This window comes from Protopterus annectens, chromosome 2.part0 (genome assembly GCF_019279795.1).
Source record: "Protopterus annectens isolate FY-2018-M chromosome 2.part0, PAN1.0, whole genome shotgun sequence".
Taxonomy (NCBI): domain Eukaryota; kingdom Metazoa; phylum Chordata; order Ceratodontiformes; family Protopteridae; genus Protopterus; species Protopterus annectens.
In genome coordinates this window covers 1755020014-1755037687 of record NC_056728.1, presented here as the reverse complement: position 1 = coordinate 1755037687, position 17674 = coordinate 1755020014, and the positions used below count along the sequence as shown (strand labels likewise).

The 17674-nt window shown below is 46.2% G+C and overlaps 1 protein-coding gene across 1 annotated transcript in view; it reads right to left on the bottom strand.

The window, feature by feature from the left end:
* FOXJ3 (forkhead box J3) overlaps positions 1 to 17674 on the bottom strand; it is a gene marked incomplete in the record, with an annotated part of 1121635 nt that overhangs the window by 854472 nt on the left and 249489 nt on the right.

Here is a 17674-nt window from a genome sequence, read left to right as displayed (position 1 = left end):
ACACAAAGTAAAAGCTTACTCCTCCTGAAACCCCCAAAAGATCAACATACAACTTTTTATCCTACCAACTATATCAAGTACAAGCAGAATGGAGGATGGAAGTGGCTACTGCAGCAACAAGGAATCAGAACATCTACTGTTACGGCAAATACAGATACCTCAACTGTACCATGTTCATCATTCTCACTGCTGCAGTACCTTTATGATATGAGGGTTGATTACAAACCATACCCCAATCCTGGGAAGAGGAAGGATACAGGTCCACGAGTTCTAAGAGAATGGTCCTAGCAAAGCCAGTCCTGTACTTGGAAAAGGACTCCAATATATAATGTTTTGTAAACATTATGTACATGCCCTTTCAAATATGCCAAAGAAAAAAATTTATTCAGAAATTGCCTTAATCCTGCCAAGAAATGTTTTACGATGGAGGGAAAAACAAGAATATATACACTAAGGAACAACTAACTGGGAATGTCAGAACTGACACAGGTTGTCTTTTCCCAGACAGATACTAGGAAAGTAATTGAGTACACTTACCATAAATGTAGACGTTTGAGTGTATTCACTGTTGCAGTCATCACATTTGGGTTATCCCTGCCAGGGTAGCCCTCAGCCGGCCCAAAGACTTAGTATTTCTGCGTCGGTTGCTGTCACTTGAGGACTGAGGTCAGGTCATCAGTAGTATAAAGTAAAGCAGCCAACACCATTACATCAGTCTCTCCTGCCCTAACCTGTCAGGAGCCCCCAAAGTAGGAGGCCAGTTCTGGTGGAAGAACCCCACGAGTGGAAAATAAATACCAATATTTCCCTTGTAAGGAAAGGAGAACAACAAGGAAGAATGGTAATAGAAGGAGAAAGAAGAAAGGGGGATGGAGGGAGGGAAACCAGGACTGCAACAGTGAATCTATTCGAACATCTACATTTATGGTAAGCGTACACAGCTGTACTATATGTTCTTCATGTTTCACTGTTGCAGTCATCACATTTGGGTTGATTCCCAAAGCTGAGGAAATGGGTGGAGGCAGTCAAGGAAATTAGGGGCTGGCTAGAATGCCCTACAAGACTGCAGAGGCAAACCATGCCCTGGATTTGGAGAAGAGAAACAGGTGGTAATGCTTGGTAAAAGTGTGAACAGATGTCCAGGTGGCAGCCTCCAGGATGTCCCGAGTGGGGACTCCTCTGAGGAAAGCTGCGGGGGCTGCTCTGATGTTGTGTGTCCTGACACTCTTGGGGGGAGGCTTTACATGCTGTTTCTAGCAGAAATGGATGCAGTGTGCTATCCATTTGGAAATGGTTTGCTCGGAGATGGTTTTTCCTTCTGCTCCTGTAGCAAAGCTAACCAGCAATTGATCAGACTTTCTGAAGGATTAAGTCCTGTCTAGATAGAATCTGGGCCATCTGTGCACATCTAGAGAGTGAAGAATCCTTTCCCCCTTGTTCTAGGGATTAGGAAAAAAGGTGGGCAAATTAATGGATTGGTTGAGAGCCACACTGGACACCACACCTTGGGCATGAAGGATGGGCTAGTTCTGAGGAATACCCTGCCTGCATGGAAGACAATGAAGGGTTCCCACAACCATGAGTGCTTGCAGCTGAGAGAGTCTTCTGGCTGAAGTGATGGCCAGAAGGAATGCTGTCTTCCAAGAGAGAAATTTTAGCTCCGCAGAAGCAGCTGGTTCAAAAGGGGGCAGGGTGAGCTTTTCCAAAACAAAGTTAAGGTCCCAAGCCGGTGTTGGTGCCCTTCTGGGTGGCCTCAAGTTGCCAGCCCCTCTAAGGTACTGCTTGATCAAAGGGTGTGAGAAAAGGGGTTGCTCAGTGGGAAAATGAGCCAAAATATCAGAGGCATGAATTCTTTATGGATGAGAAAGACAGACCACTGTGTAGTAGGTCAGCTAAATAATCCAGGATGAGAGGGATGGAGGGCTGTGCCGCATTAGCTCCCTTAGTCTGGATCCAGGTGCAGAACCTTTTCCATTTATCTGCATAAGACTTTCTGGTGCTAGGACATCTGGCCTCACGGAGGACATCCAGAACCTGTTTACTGAGGATGGCAGATTGGTTCGGGGTTAGGGAAGAAGCTAAGCTGCCAAATTGAATGTCTGCAATTGGGGCTGCATGAATTCCCCTTCCCACTGGGTCAGGTTTGGAATCTGAGGAAGATGTCATGGAGGCAGAGGGGACAGGCTAAGTAACAATGGGTACACCAGTGTTGTCTTGGCCAGTCTGGAACTATAAGAATGGTCCTTGGTTTTTCCTCCCTTATTTTGAGCAGTACCCTGGGGATGAAAGGTAGTGGAGGAAAGGCATAGACTGATAGATTGACTCAGGGGAAGAACAGGGCATCCACTTTCCAAGCCATGCAGTGAAGCTCCCTGGTACAGAATTTGCTGAGCTGATGGTTGGTGTGAGAGGCAAAGAGGTCGACCTTCGGGGTTCCCCATTTCTGAGTTAATAGGCTGAAGGTACTTCTGTTGAGTTGCCACTCGTGTGGTTCCAAAAGATTTCTTCTAAATTTGTCTGCCAGAGAGTTGAGAGATCCTAGCAGGAATTGTGCTAACAGGTGTAGTCGCATGGAAGAGGCTGTGTGCCAAAGGGTCATGACCAGCCAGCATAGAGGGTAGGAGTGGGTCCCTCCCTGCTTGGTGATGTACCACATCACATTGGTGTTTGTCTGTTTTGATCTGGAGAACCCCTGGAGAGAGAAGGGGTTTGAAAGCAATCAAGGCATGCTGCACAGCTATCATCTCTTTTTGACTGATGTGCAGAGGGATTTGCTGCGGGCTCCATTGGCCCTGTATGCACCATCCATCCAGGTGTGCACCCCAAGCATAGTCTGATGAATCTGTTATGAGGGTCGGGGGGGGGCAGTCCCTTGTTCTGGGAGTAAGCTGTTGCCCACCAAAGAAAATCCTTTCTGAGGCAAGGAATTATAAGTAGAAGAGTTTCCAGGTCTTGAGAGTGTTGACACCAAAGGCTCTTTAGGTACCACTGAAGTTTCATCATATGCAGTCTGGCATATGGAATGAGTAGTATGCAAGATGCCATGAACTCCAGAGCTTGCAGGATCTTCCTTGCAGATAGCTGGGGACTGGTGGCTAGTTGGGAGAAGTAGGCTGTCAGAAAAACTTGTTTCTCTGGTGTAAGATATGCCATCTGGGATGCTGTGAGCTAACTTTCTGCCAGGAAGATTACCCTTTGGGTAGGCACCTGTTTGGAATCCATTGATCGTGTACTCTAAGGAGGTTAGTAGTGCATTTACAAAGGCCAGGTGCTTGAGCAGCTTGTCCTGGCTGTCTGCCTGAATAAGGAATAAGGAATATTTGTCTGCAAAAGGCAATGGCCAGAGCCAGACATTTTGTGAAAATTCTGGGAGCAGTAGATAAGCCAAAGGGAAGCGCAGAGAACTGAAAGTGTTGAGATCCTGCCCTGAAGTAGAGATATTTCCTGCAGGATTCCCTGACAAGAATGTGGAGGTAAGCCTCTTTTGGATCTAGGGTGGCTAGCCAAGTGTCCTTGGACAGCATGGGTAGCAGCTTGTTGGAGGGTGAGCATTTTGAAATTTGGGATCACCAGGAAGGTGTGTAGAATTGAGAAAGGATGGGGTGCCAGGTGTCCTCTTTTCTGGGTACCAGAAAAAGTCTGGAGTAGAAGCCTTGGCCTATCTGTTCTGCAGGAACATGCTCCACTGCCCTCAGAGAGCAGAGAAAGGATTTGCTTTTGAGCCTGTGCCCACTGATTTTGTGGTAGATCTGGGAACCCTTTTGGGGTTGGAAGGTTGTGGAAGGAAACATTTGTATCCCTAAGACACAATGTTCAGAACCCTATTGGTCCTTGGTAATGGTGGCCCAGGTGCTTGAGTGAAAAGTTTTTTCCTTTTAGGGGAAGTTGAAGGTGGGTAGAAGGGCAGGGTGGAGGAGGGGAGCCATTGTGAGTTCTTACCATAAGGGGGTGGCTTACAACTCCCTGGTTGTGAGCCTAGGCTAGGCTGGCTTACTCTGAGCAGGAAATTACCAGTGCTGGGAGGGGCAATGTCTGCTGAACCTAGGAGGGCAGACCTGTAAGAAATCTGTTTGCATAGATTTTGCTTTTTCTTCCATCTTTTTTAAGACCTCTTCTGCCTTAGTGCCAAATAAGTTACCTTTGTGCAAGGGAGCATCCAACAATTTAGATTTGACATGGTCCGGCAGGGGTTGTTCCTTAAGCCATGCATGACTTCTAATGACAGATTCAGTGACTGCTGCCCTGCAAAAAGCTTCTAGGGCGTCAAAAACCACAGTGCAATCACAGGGCATGTTTAGTTACTTGCCTTGCAGAACGTATTAACTCTTGGAAATCTTTAGATTCTGCCCAAGCAGAAAAGGAAGACTTTTTGTTTAAGGAGCTCCAAGATATGTTGCTGAAATTTCAGCATATGGAACTGGCAATTTAATGCCCTGATAGCAAGAATAGCTGAAGAATATACTTTTTTTTACCCCATCTGGCCAATGCTCGGGAATCCCTGTCTGAGGGGGTGGGATTCTTAGCAGATGTAGCTTTAATCCCTTTGGGCCCTTGAGAAATGACCTCAGGGTCAGCTGTTGGATTTTTTAAAAAGATATTTGTGCGAGTCAGGGACTCTACAGTACCTGTCTGGTTTTCTGGGAACAGGAGGTAGAGTGTCAGGAGTGAAGCTAGATTCGAGGAAAACATTCTCCACAACATCCAGGACTGGGGGGGGGGGGGGACGGCCAAGGGTCTGTGTTATGGAAAATCTAGCAATTCCCTAAGTCTTCTTAGACTGAGGGTAGTCCTGACTCTCCCATTGGAAATGCTCCCTTAAAGTATGCAGGGTTTCCCCAAAGGAAAAATCCTCTGGGGGAGAGGCTGAAGGAATTGAGTCCTCTGCATCAGAATCCTCATAAGTGGAGAAGGGTTGCATGTCTTCATACTCAGAGGCATTAGATTCATCTGACTCGTTCAGACAAAACTATAGGAGACAGATCTCTTTTCCTTTTTGAAGGGGTAGCTTGGCTTCCCCTGATAAGCATGATAGGGTCTTCTGTCATTTTAAGCATTTGAGAGTGAGGCAAGGTAGCCAGAGTGTGGGTAGTCGGTTTCTTGGGTGTGGTTCGCACCCTGGGCCTAAGAAACTCTGTAGTTTTTGAAAGAACTGTAGTTGCCAAAAAAGAAGTCTGTTTGTGTCGAGGTTCGGTAGTGCGAAGGACTTCCTTGTAAGCCGGTGCCTGCTCAGCCGCTCTGGACCCATCCAAGATAGAGACGAATGCAGGATCCTTAGTCGAAAAAGAAGTTATGTACTCACCATAACGTTCCATCTGAGTAGCTAACTTCATTTGTCTGCAACCTATGGGTATCAGATCCAACCTAGATCCGAGCCGGCAGCTTTCCAAGCTTAAAGATCTGAGCTCCAAACTCCTCCCCCTTAACCATACCACCCTGCTACCTCCATCCAGCCCTCGCATCGCGTTTGCCCATTATACAATTTCACCAAGACAAAACAACAACCTAAAAAACATTATAACCTAGGGAATACAGACGGGCTGAATCATTGTAGGATTCAGACAACCAAAGGACCAGGTTAGGGGGAAGGAAGGGGGGGGGGTCGGTTGCTGACAAATTAAGTTACCTACTCAGATGGAACGTTATGGTGAGTACATAACTTTATCTTAAGTAGGTAACTTCATTTGATCAGCAACCTGTGGGACAGAGCCCCCAGCTACCAAACACTTGGGAGGTCCTTAAGGAAGGATATTCCGGAGTATTGCAGAGCCAAAAGCTGCACTTCCTCTGGATATTAAATTCAATTTATAATGAGAGATAAAGGTATGAGAGGAAGCCCAAGTAGCCGCAGAACAAATGTCATCCAAGGGCACTCTTGACCAAAACGCAGCAGAAGTAGCCATACAAGTAGAATGAACATGAACCCCTAAGGGCTCTGGCTGACCAGATATCCTGTATGTGAGCAAAATGCATTGAGAAATCCATCTAGCTAAAGTCACCTTCGACACTGGCTTACCCAAGAAAGGCTTCGCAAAGGAAACAAAGAGCTGCTCCGACATGCGAAAAGCAGCTGTTCAGTGCAGGTAAAAATGCAATTGTCTATGAAAATCTAACTAATGAAGTTTGTATTCCCCTTTATTCTGATAGTTAGGGAAGAAAACAGGTAGATTAATGGACTGATTGATGTTTGCCTCGGAAGCCACTTTAGGTAAAAAGGAAGGGTTAGTCCTGAGAGAGAGACTGTCCTTATGGAAAACAAGATATGGGGGTTTAGTACAAAGGGCCTGGAGCTCTGACACCCTTCTAGCTGAGGTAATAGCTATTAGGAAAGCAGTTTTCCAACATAAAAATTTTAAATCAACAGAAGCTGTGGGCACAAAGGGTGGTTCAGTTAGAGCCTGAAGGACCAAAGTTAAGTCCCATGGGGGAACAGCATTCCTAGTAGGAGGTCTCAAAAGGAAGGTGCCTTTCAAGAAGGTCTTACAAATCTTAGTGGAAGCTAAAGAACTAAGATAGTCTCCAATGTGAAAATGGGAAATGGCAGCCATTTGAACCTTTACATTAGAAGAACTGGCCCCTTGTTGAAAAATATGATGGGAAATAAAGCACTGCTGGAATGGGAGCAGTGAAAGGATCCAAACTCCTATGCAAGGCCCAAATGGAAAACTGTTTCCATTTGCTGTTGCAAACCTTCCTGGTAGAAGGCTTATGCGCCACTACCAGGACGGATCTAACTGCAAACGCGATACCTTGAGTCCTGGCAACTAATGGAACTGGATCAACCAAGCCGAGAGCTTGAGGTCGTCCAGATTCTGAGATTCTAATCCCAAAGGATGAGAAATCAGATCCAAGATGGGATCGAAGATCCAAAGAGGAGCTACAAGATGTGACCGTAGGTACGAGAACCAGGTTTGATGAGGCCAGAATGGGAGTATGAGGATAATCTTGTTCCCCAACCGACGAGCTTTCTGTAAAAATTTTGTCATAAACGGAAGAGGATAAGCATAAAGAAGACCGGATGGCCAAGCATGGACTAGAGCGTCTCTGGGGCTTTCCCCGGGGGGGGGGGGGGATTAGTGTGAAATACTCGCTGCACTTCGCGTTTGAAGGCGATGCGATGAGATCGCAGCAAGGCTGACCCCATTTGCGGAAGATCTGTTTCACTACAAAGGGGTTCAGAGACCACTCGTAAGGCAAGAGGATAGTTAGACTCAGCTTGTCTGCTAGGATGTTGGACATGTGCATTGCTGACAGAAAACGGTTGGTGGACATCGCCCAATCCCAAACTCTCATGGCCTCTCAGCAAAGAGGATAAGACCTGGTCCCCCCCCCCCGTTTGTTGATGTACCAGACCACTGATATGTCTGTCTGAATTGCAATAGTCACTGGTGGGAGAAAGGTATGAAGAGCTTGCAACGCTAAAAGCACCGCTCTCATCTCCAGAACACTGATATGCAGAACAGTCTCTGCCCGAGTCCACGTACCTTGGACTGTTCTGCCCATGCAATGCCCCCCCCCCCAACCCAAGGCAAGAAGCACCCGTGGTCATCGTGGCTTGGGGTTGTGGCATTATGAACGGCTGCCCTTCCCGAAGCTCTCGAGATTGGAGCCACCATATGTGGGAATTTCTGCAAACTCTGCTGAGGGGGACTGGAGAGCCCAACGGGTGTAGAAGGATGGACCACTGGACCTGCAAGGTCCACTGGAGAACCCTCATGTGCACGCGAGCTCAGGGCGAAAGGTTGATTGCTGCTGCCATGGACACTAAGGCTCTCAGGACCAACTCCGCTGATGGGGCTGGATTGAGGAGTGCTAGAACATGAAGGATTAAGCTGTGAAGTCTGTCCGACGTCAAGAAGGCCTTGGTCTGAAGCATGTCTATTCTGGCCCCTATGAAGTCCAGGACTTGGACTGGTTGAAGGGATGATTTCTTGTGATTTATAGTGATCCCCAACTTAGAGGCTAAAAGCAGGAAGCAATTCCTGGCTGAGCAGAGTAGATGCCTGGTGGAGGTGGCAAGGAGCCAGTTGTCCAGGTAAGGAAAAACCTGTATTCCCTGAATTCTCAGGTGGGCCCCTCTACAACTGCCATGACCTTGGTGAACACCCTGGGGGCTGTGGTGAGGCCGAATGGTAGGACCCTGAAATGGTAATGACTGGCCCCCAACCGAAAGCTGAGAAACCTCCTGGATCGCCTGTCCATGAGAATGTGGTAGTACGCATCCTTCAGGTCTATGGAGCACATCCAGTCGTTCTCCTGCAACAGGGGGAGAACGGACTGAAGAGTGACCATCCGGAATTTCTCCTTGGCAATGAAGAGGTTCATTGTAGAAAGGTCGAGAATTGGTCTCAAGTCCCCCGTCTTTTTTGGCACCAAAACGAACATGAAGTAGTTGCCTAACCCGGACTGGTCTGGGGGGACGTGCTGGATGGCTCTTTGTCTAGCAGCTTCTTTATTTCTACAGCTGCAGCCTCCCTCCGACTGGGTGGAACATTGGGGAGGCGCCTCGACTGAGGAGGAAGATTTATGGAAGGAAGAGAGTAGCCTCTGGATATTATTCGAAGCACCCAGCGATCTGTCGTGATGGACTCCCATTGTGCCAGGTGCTTCGAAAAACGCCCCCCCCCCCCCGACTGCCTCCAGAGAGGGACCAGTCGGGCAACCCCTCAGGGCTGCTGCATGGGTCGATCGGAAAAAGGGCTCACGTGACCCACATTCTTCGGCCCCCTCTGCCTCTGGGCCGGCGTCCACCTTGTCCCCCTCTGCCTATGAAGGACAAAGGGTCTGGAGCGTAACGGGACTGCTGAAACTTCCGGAACCACATCATCTTTTGTCCTCCCTGGTTCCTGGAAAAGGACCTTTGAGAAGTCGAGAAGCGGATTCCGACTGCAGACAGTCTTCCCGCCTTTCTCGCTCTGGACCGATGTATCGTGGACGGTCTTGCCAAACAGGGTTGAACCGAAGGGAGCATTCGCGAAGGATGCCTTGAAGGGTTCTGCAAAATCGAAAAGTCGGAGCCAGGCATGACACCATAAGGCGATTCTTGATCCGTTGGCTCTTGCGGGCCCCCTACGTGGCATGGGAGTAGCCACACAGACGTGTTCGATACAGATTTTAGAGTGGCCATGCGAGTCGAGAAGGTCCGTTTGTCCACGGCCGACGAACTCAGGGGGAGACTCGGCACCATTCCCTCACCAGATCCTGCTGAAGCCTAATCACATGGGCCAAGTAATTCAGTGCCCTTATGGAAAAGGTAGCCGAAGCAAACATCCGCTTTCCAATACGATCCATCGTCAGAGACTCATTATCAGGAGGATGGACCGAGGAACTATCCTGTGCCAGTTCCTTCTTGGTGGCAGCCGCCACCCACCATGGCATCTACCGGGTAACCTTTACTCCATGCTGTCCTATCCACAGGGGGGACAAGGATCTTATCTGGTCTCCTGGAGATAAGCTCTACAGTGTCCAGCTCCTTCCACTCCCTGGTAGTAATGAGGTATAAAAGGGGGTCAGCCAGAGGGGACACCCAAAAGGTAGAAGGGCCTGCATCAAACACCTCCAGAAACACAGATTCGTCCGAGGAAGGCTTTTGGGCTGACCACCCCCCTTTTAGGCGTAGCATTTCCATAATGTCTCAAAAGGAGACGTCCTTGGGGGGGTGACCTGGGGGAACCTTCCCCTTCCTCTAAATTGGTGTCGTCCCTGAGGGACTCAGGGGAGTCCAAGTGCCTCCTCTTACACTTGTGTTTGTGAGGGACCTCCTCGGTGGGACTGTCCAAAGAGGGCTCACCAACATGGTCATATTCCTCCAGTGGAACTGGGTGGGGAGTCGACACAGGCTGTCCCTGGGGCCGGATGATAGAAGACAAGCCAGTCTGCGAGAGAGTGTTGGATGGATCTGTAGCACAAGCAGGGGGTCTCAAACCTCTCGAGAGGACCCTCTCCACCACGAACGCAGAGGGTGAGCCACTCTCTCTCGGTTCCATGAGCAACACCCTCGGGGGTCCGATGCGGGGAGCGTCGGAGCCGAAGCGATTGGACCCGAAAGGGAAGTGTGCTCCAACCGCAACGGAGCCAAAGACACACTTACCCCTCAGAACTGACGCATGGCTCTCGGCCCCAAGAGCTCGGATCAGAAAAGGGATCTGACAAACTCGAAGGCATGGCCGGCGAAGTAGCAACTACTATCAGCGCCGACTCCCTGACTCTGAGACTGCTCGGATCAGATAGCTCCGAAACCCGATAATGGATCAGAGAAGGAGCTATGGAGGAATAAAAAGGGGCCGAGCTCCCCCCCAGGTGGGGGGGGGGCAGCAGCCCTCCCATCTGCAGCTGGGCTTGGAGAAAGACGCATCATCCGGTCCATGTCAGCATCTGAAAGGCTTCTTGTAGGCCTAGAAGAAGCCACCGAAGCCGGCCGGGAAGGCCGCTGTGACGACCTTGAAGATGGCCGGGGCTCCTTCTCAGGCTCCAGCGAGAGACGTGGGGAACAGAGCCGAGAGGGGGAGGACCCGGGAATCTTCAGGGGAGAGAAGAGCTGTCTAGCCAGCAGGGCCAAGGCGGCAGAGTCGGCCCACCGCTTGTGGCTCCTATCCCTCTCTCTCCTCTTGGAGTCCTTCTCTCCCTGGGAAATGGTGGGAGGGTGAGTCCCTGCCAGGGGAGCTGAACAGCCGCAGCCACGGCTGGAGCCACTGAGGGAGAGGAGGAAGAAGCAGAATCAGCGGGTATAAGACCCACCAGTATCATCTTGTTCCTCCTATCCCTCAGAGCTTGGGGGTTAAAGGCTGCGCAAATAAGGCAGCCCGATGATAAATGAGCTGCCCCCAGGCAAAGAACGCACTGAGTGCGGCCATCGGCTGGGGAGAGCTTATGGCCACACTCAGAGCACTTAGAGAAAATGGCCTTAGGGCCTTTGGCCATACCCACTACAAAAACACACTTCCACACAAGAATAAGGGGAAGTAAATATACTAAAACTAAGCTAGGCTAATGGGTTTAACAGTCACAAACACACACCTCTCAAACTTTTGCAAAAATCTGAAATTTTACACAATACTCACTACCCAACTGCCAGGAGCTCATAACTTGTGCTTGTAAAAGCCGCGGCAAACGAGATATGGGGGCTAGGAGGAGGTAGCAGGGTATTATGGGTAAGGGGGAGGAGCTTGGAGTTCAGATTTTTAGCTTGGAAAGCTGCCGGCTCGGATCCAGGTCAGATCAGATACCCACAGGTTGCTGATCAAATGAAGTTAACTACTTCAGAACATTGATTTGCTGGTAACATTTAGTTGGGTTTTTAGTTATCACTGCAAAGTGGCTTAGTGGAACAGAAAACATATATGAAGCATTTTCCTGTTTGAGAAGAAAGGATTATTTGTAAATGGGAAAAGTTTCATTTTAGCTGCTAATTCAAGCTAAGATCTTAACCCACGGCTATAAAGTTTGCAAGAGAAGAAAAACTAGCTTTTATTTGCTGCAAGCAGAAGGTTTTCTCATCCCCCACTTCCTGCAGTGTAATTAGGTTTTATAGGGGTAGGTTTGGTATAGACAAAACAGATCAGGTAGCACTATGCACTTACAAAGGGAAAGAGGGGGAAGTTTTCATAGGATTCCACTTACAGTTCTTGGGAGGAATGTTTTAAAGCCTTAGTAAAAACCTTAAAAATTTTGGTGCACTGTAAAGGCCCTTGAGTTGCAAAACTTCCTTACTGTCAACTTTGTTAGCTCACATTTTTGTAAGTTGATAGATGTACAAATGCACAGTCTTGCCTTTAGATATCCACATCAGTTGGGTGGCAAGAATTCAGCAATACAAATAAAAAGGTTTAGTCCGGTAGAAAGAGGTAAATGATAATTTTGAGTACCCCAGAATTACTTAGAAATCTGGAGGCATGTGAAGATCGTCAATAATAAAAATAAAATAAAGTTAATAACACTCCAATCTGTTTAATAAAATAATAATACTCCAAAATAATATTAACACTAACAATACAATAACACTAACAACAACAATACAATAACAATAACAACAATAACACAACACTCTATAGTGATAGCAGGAAGGTCCTCTTGTCATTAGGTAGAGGTTTGCAGCATTCCTTTCAACTTCTTGGTTTAAGAATTTTGGGCAAAACCAAATAAATTTGTAGGCATTAATGAAATTTACTTAGGAAGTCGTTAGAGGACCATATATGCTGTGAGGTGTGCATGTTCTGAGTATTAAAAAAAAAAAAAAAAAAAAAAAAAAGTCACATGAGAATTCACTTTGGGTGTTGACTGTGGTAGTTTACATGGTGTTATTCAGTGTTGTCATGCAGGCTATATGGTTTAGCTTGTTGTGTAGTAGATTGCTATTCAGTAACAGCGTGTTAAGATAGATGGTCAGCATTTTTTTTTTTTTTTTTTAATTATTTTGCATTATTCTGCAGGTATCTATTTGGAGATATTCAGGAAGATGTGTCAGGGCTATATACACTCCGATGACCTTCCCTCACCTTTTTATTGGCAACCAGATGAATAAATGAAGTTATGGGAAAGATTAGTGGAAGCTAGGTTAAGAAGGGAAGTGATTAGTGATCAGCAGTATGGTTTCATGCGAGGAAAGAGCACTACAGATGCAATGTTTGCTCTGAGTGTTGATGGAGAAGTACAGAGAAGGTCAGAAGGAGTTGTATTGTGTCTGTCGATTTAGATAATGCATATGACAGGGTGCCTAGACAGGAGTGTGGTATTGTATGAGGAAGTCGGGAGTGTCAGAGAAGTATGCAAGAGTGGTACAGGATATATACGAGGGTAGTGTGACAGCGGTGGGAGTGACGGATGCGTTTAAGGTGGAGGTGGGATTACATCAAGGATCAGCTCTGAGCCCTTTCTTATTTGCAATGGTAATGGACAGGTTGACAGACGAGATCAGACAGGAGTCCCCGTGGACTATGATGCTTGCAGATGACATTGTGATCTGTAGTGAGAGTAGGGAACAGGTACCCTGGAGAGGTGGAGATATGCTCTAGAGAGAAGAGGAATGAAGTTCAGCAGGACTAAGACAGAATATGTGTGTGTGAATGAGAGGGAGGACAGAGGAATGGTGAGGATGCAGGGAGTAGAGGTGGCGAAGGTGAATGAGTTTAAATACTTGGGATCAACAGTTCAGAGTAATGGTGAGTGTGGAAGAGAGGTGAAGAAGAGAGTACAGGCAGGATGGAGAGGGTGGAGAAGAGTGTCAGAAGTGATTTTGTGACAGACTAGTACCAGTAAGAGTGAAAGGGAAGGTCTACAAGAGGGTAGTGAGACCAGCTATGTTATACGGATTGGAGACAGTGGCACTGACAAAAAGGCAGGAGTCAAAGCTTGGCATGGCAGAGTTGAAGATGTTAAGATTTGCACTGGGTAAGACGAGGATGGATTAGGAATAAGTATATTAGAGGGCCAGCCCAGGTTGGAAGGTTTGGAGACAAAGCCAGAGAGACAACATTACGTTGGTTTGGACATGTGCTGAGGAGGGATGCAGAGTATATTGGGAAAAAGATGCTAAGGATGAAGCTGCCAGGTAACAGGAAAAGAGGAAGGCCTGAGATCAGGTTTATGGATGTGGTGAGAGAGGACATACAGGCGGTTGGTGTGACAGAGCAAGATGCAGAGGACAGGAAGAAATGGAAACAGCTGACCTGCTGTGGCGACCCCAAACGGGAGCAGCCGAAAGAAGAAGATGAATAAATGTTGGCACGAAACAAAGTGGTTAAAACAAATAAATGACATTTCAGTGTGTATGGTAGCAGATATTTATTTTACATTTGTTAACTGGGGTGTCTGAGCCGAAAAAGCCATTTTTCAGCAGAGGCCCGGGGAGAAAAGCTCCACAAAGACAAATTACAGACACATTTAGTTATTTACACATGATCAGTATACACGCAAATTACAAGAGACATGTTTTTACATTTGTATGCTGCACATCAACAGTTACAGTGGAGAGAACAAAAAAAAAATATTAATTTAAAAATAAAGGTAATTAATAGATTTGTGGTGTACAGCTGAAATTTGGAACATAGGTAGAATACATACATAGTACACAGGTACAGTACATACAGTGTAGATTAGCCAGTGTTAGTAAGATTGAAAACTATTATCAAGTACTCTAGATTTAGTATGTATACGTTATCTGCTTTCACTAGCTTGGGGAGCAATCATGGCACTGCAAACTTTGCTTGAGATGTTGCCTGATGAGGTCTTTAAAGGAGGCTTTGGATGATGCGTTTTGAATGCTAGTAGGGACAGAGTTCCATTTTTTAGCCACCGAACTACTATATAGCGCATCTCCAAACCTATTGTAGCTGTTGGTGACTTCTAGTAGTAGTTTGCCTGATGATCTAAGAGGCCTTTTGGCTGAGTGATGTTGTACTAGGTTTTTGAGGGCAGGACTCTTATTGGGGAGGTAATAGATAGAATGACAGAGGCAGAGCTGATTGTAGGTTAGGAGGTTGGGCAGTTCAAGCCAGTGAAAGCGTCTCAAAGCAGTACAGTGATGAGTTCTATATGAGCAATTTGCAGCAAAGCGGGCAATTCTGTTATAGCAGGCTTCCATTTTGCTTAGTTCAGTTTTGTTGAGATTAGTCAGAATGGGAGATGCATAGAGTAGGGGGGATAGAAGTTGGGAGCGAACAATGGCTGACCTTGCGTTGTTGGTAATAAATGGTTTGATACGGTAGAGTGATCCCAGTTTGGCATGTACTTTTTTAATAGTCAAGTTGAGATGACCATCAAATTTAGGTGGGAGTCTACGGTTATTACCAATAGCTTAGCCTGTGCCACTGGAGCAAATGGAGTAGCATTTGTGGAGTACATAGTGAATTGACTGCTAGTGTTTTTGTTAGAACTGGTTGTAATCATAAGCTGAGTTTTCTTTGGAGTGAGGATAAGTTGGGCTTTGGAAAGGTAGTTTTCAACGTCAGAAAATGCTAGTTGAGCTGTTTGCAGGAGTGTGGGAATGTTTTGTGCAGCACAGATTAAGGTAGTCTCATCTGCATACTGAATGATAGATGCATGCTGTGTGGAGGTATAGAGATCATTTGTGAAGAATGAATAGTAGAGGTCCTAAGATAGAACCCTGTGGGACTCATAGTTATGGGCAGCTGAGGAGAGAGAGAATTTTCCCATTTCACAGCTTGGTACTTGTTAGTTAAGTAGCTCTGGAACCAGGTAAGAGTGGAATTTGATAGGGGATATTGGTTTAGTTTGTTTAGCAGGATTTGGTGTGAGACTGTCAAATGCTTTGGACATATCCAAAAAAAAAAAAAGAGAGATGACACCTGTAGGCCTTCATTTTTGAGACAGTTTACTGCGTCTGTGAAGCAGAGGAGGGCTGTAGTGGTACTATGGGCAAGTCTGAAACCATGCTGAGTAGGTGACAGGATGTTGCTGTCTAGGAGATAGTTTAGCATCTGGGTATGGATGCATTTTTCTAAGATATTGGGGGGGGGGGGGAGTAAAGCAATAGGTCTGTAGTTAAGTTCAGTGGAGGTGCCACCTTTATGTACGGGTGTAACCTAGGATACTTTCCAGAGTTTGGGCGCACAGTTTTCAACAAGTGATCTGTTTATGAGAGTGGAGACTGGGATAGCAACAGCATCTGCTGTGAGCTTCAAGAAATAGCTGGGGAGTAGGTCGGCTGTTAATGAGGTTTTTAGTTTGGAGAGCATGCTTTTGATTGAAGTGGTGAAAACTGTTCTGAGGGTAAATTATTGTTATTGTTTACAGTTCCACCCCCTTTACGAAGTGGTCTGTCTTGTCTAATGATATCGTAGCCGGTAGGGAGAACTTCTGAGTTAGCTATGTTTTTATTTAGCCAGGTGTTATTTGTGTTGGGGGGATAGTGAGGAAGTAACTCCTGTCATACGAAGGAGAGAATTGAGTTCACAAAGTGGGAGTTGAAATGTGTTTCGATGGGAACTTTAGTGTGAGGGTGGTCGGTTTGGGGGTAGACTTAGGTGGATTTTAGTAGCTGGTTTACATTTTTCCAAAGTTTTTTGGGGGTTGTGTTGGTATTTAGTTTGTAATGTTGTATAGTAGAATTTTTTGTCCAGCCTAATGAGCTTTTTGCATGGTTGCGCAGTTCTAAGTACTTAGTCAGGCTTGGTGTTTCTTTGTTTTTTGACAGTAAACCCAGGAAGTATCTCTGGACTTGAGGATTTGTTTGGTTTCTTTACTGAGCCAGGGGTTTGTAGAGGTTTTAACCTTGATTTTGTGCAATGGAGCAACAGTGTCTAGGTCTTGTAGAAATGTTTTGTTGAAATGTGCTACAGCCTGGTCAAGTGGGAGGGTTTTTGGGGGGGATCCAGTCACAGAGAGTAAAGAGTCGAGGACCTCAGGAGAGAATTTTTTTGTGTTTCTAGTGGATATATAGTTAGCGATTTTGCATATGCTTGTTCTACTACGTATAAAGTGTATGTTGTTGTGGTCACTTAAGGTGTCTGGGAGACTGCCTGTGTGTGGGTACAATATGGAATTGTTAGTTAGGACCCAAGTCAAGGATGGATTCCCTTTTAGATTTTTTATCACATCTAGTTGGAATTTGTACTAGCTGCTGGTAGCCATGGAGATGTTGGATTAATTGGAGGTTCTGATATACAGGTGAACCAATCTACGTTTAACTCCCTCAAAAAAGGGTTTCTTGTGAGCATGTGGAAGAACACCAGGATAAGAAGTCTTCAAGGCTAGCAGGTGTATTACCAGAGGGGATATAGATCACAATTGTGGTGATGACCTTTTTAGGGTGAAGCTGAAGCTGTGAGATAAGTATGTCCCAATTATTGAGGGAGCGGTAGGAGTTTGGTAATTGATGGACAGTAAAGTAGGACTTCTACAGTAAGGCAGTTCCACCCCCTTTACGAAGTGGTCTGTCTTGTCTAATGATATCGTAGCCGGTAGGGAGAACTTCTGAGTTAGCTATGTTTTTATTTAGCCAGATTTCTGTTAAAGCAACTATGTCTGGGGAGTAGAGTGCTATTGTAGCCTGGAGTTCAGGTATTTTATTTTTGATACTTCTAATATTAATATTTAGCACTAAAAGATGGTTGGTTTTGCTGCTGTTGATTTGCCCAGGGATGAAGAAAGTGGGGGTGTTATGTTCTGACATTTGTGTTGGAGCAGTTTGTGTTGGACAGGATGGATTTGGGCCTGGGTTGGGGTAGATATCCCCACTTATGGTGAGCCTGGAGTTACAATGGTTATACAGATGTTGGAGACTGGTGAGGAGTGTGAGAAAGTATTGTGTTTTTTTGGAGTAGGAATGAGAGCATATGTGTTTAGTTCTGAATTGATCCGTTATGTAGTTCTTTAACAATTGTGGGCAGATATTATAAAGGTGTGGTGTCTGTATATGAGTGTGCATAATAGTGTTGTGCTACTAAGTTTAGGGATATTGCTAGAGTGATAACTTGTGTTGTAAAGAATTATGAGAAGACAGACTAGACTTAGTTGTGTGATAGTCAAGGCTATAAAGTTTAAGTTGGTTCTAGGTGGGGGGTCAGAATAGGAATTATAGGGTTGCACTATATGTGGAGGGGGAAGTAGTGTGGGTGATGTATAAAGTGCCTAGTGGGAATGAGAGTGACTGGGAGAATTTTGTGTGGAGCAAGTTGGTGTGGTATAATGTGATACGACTTGTGGAGGTGATGCGAGGGTG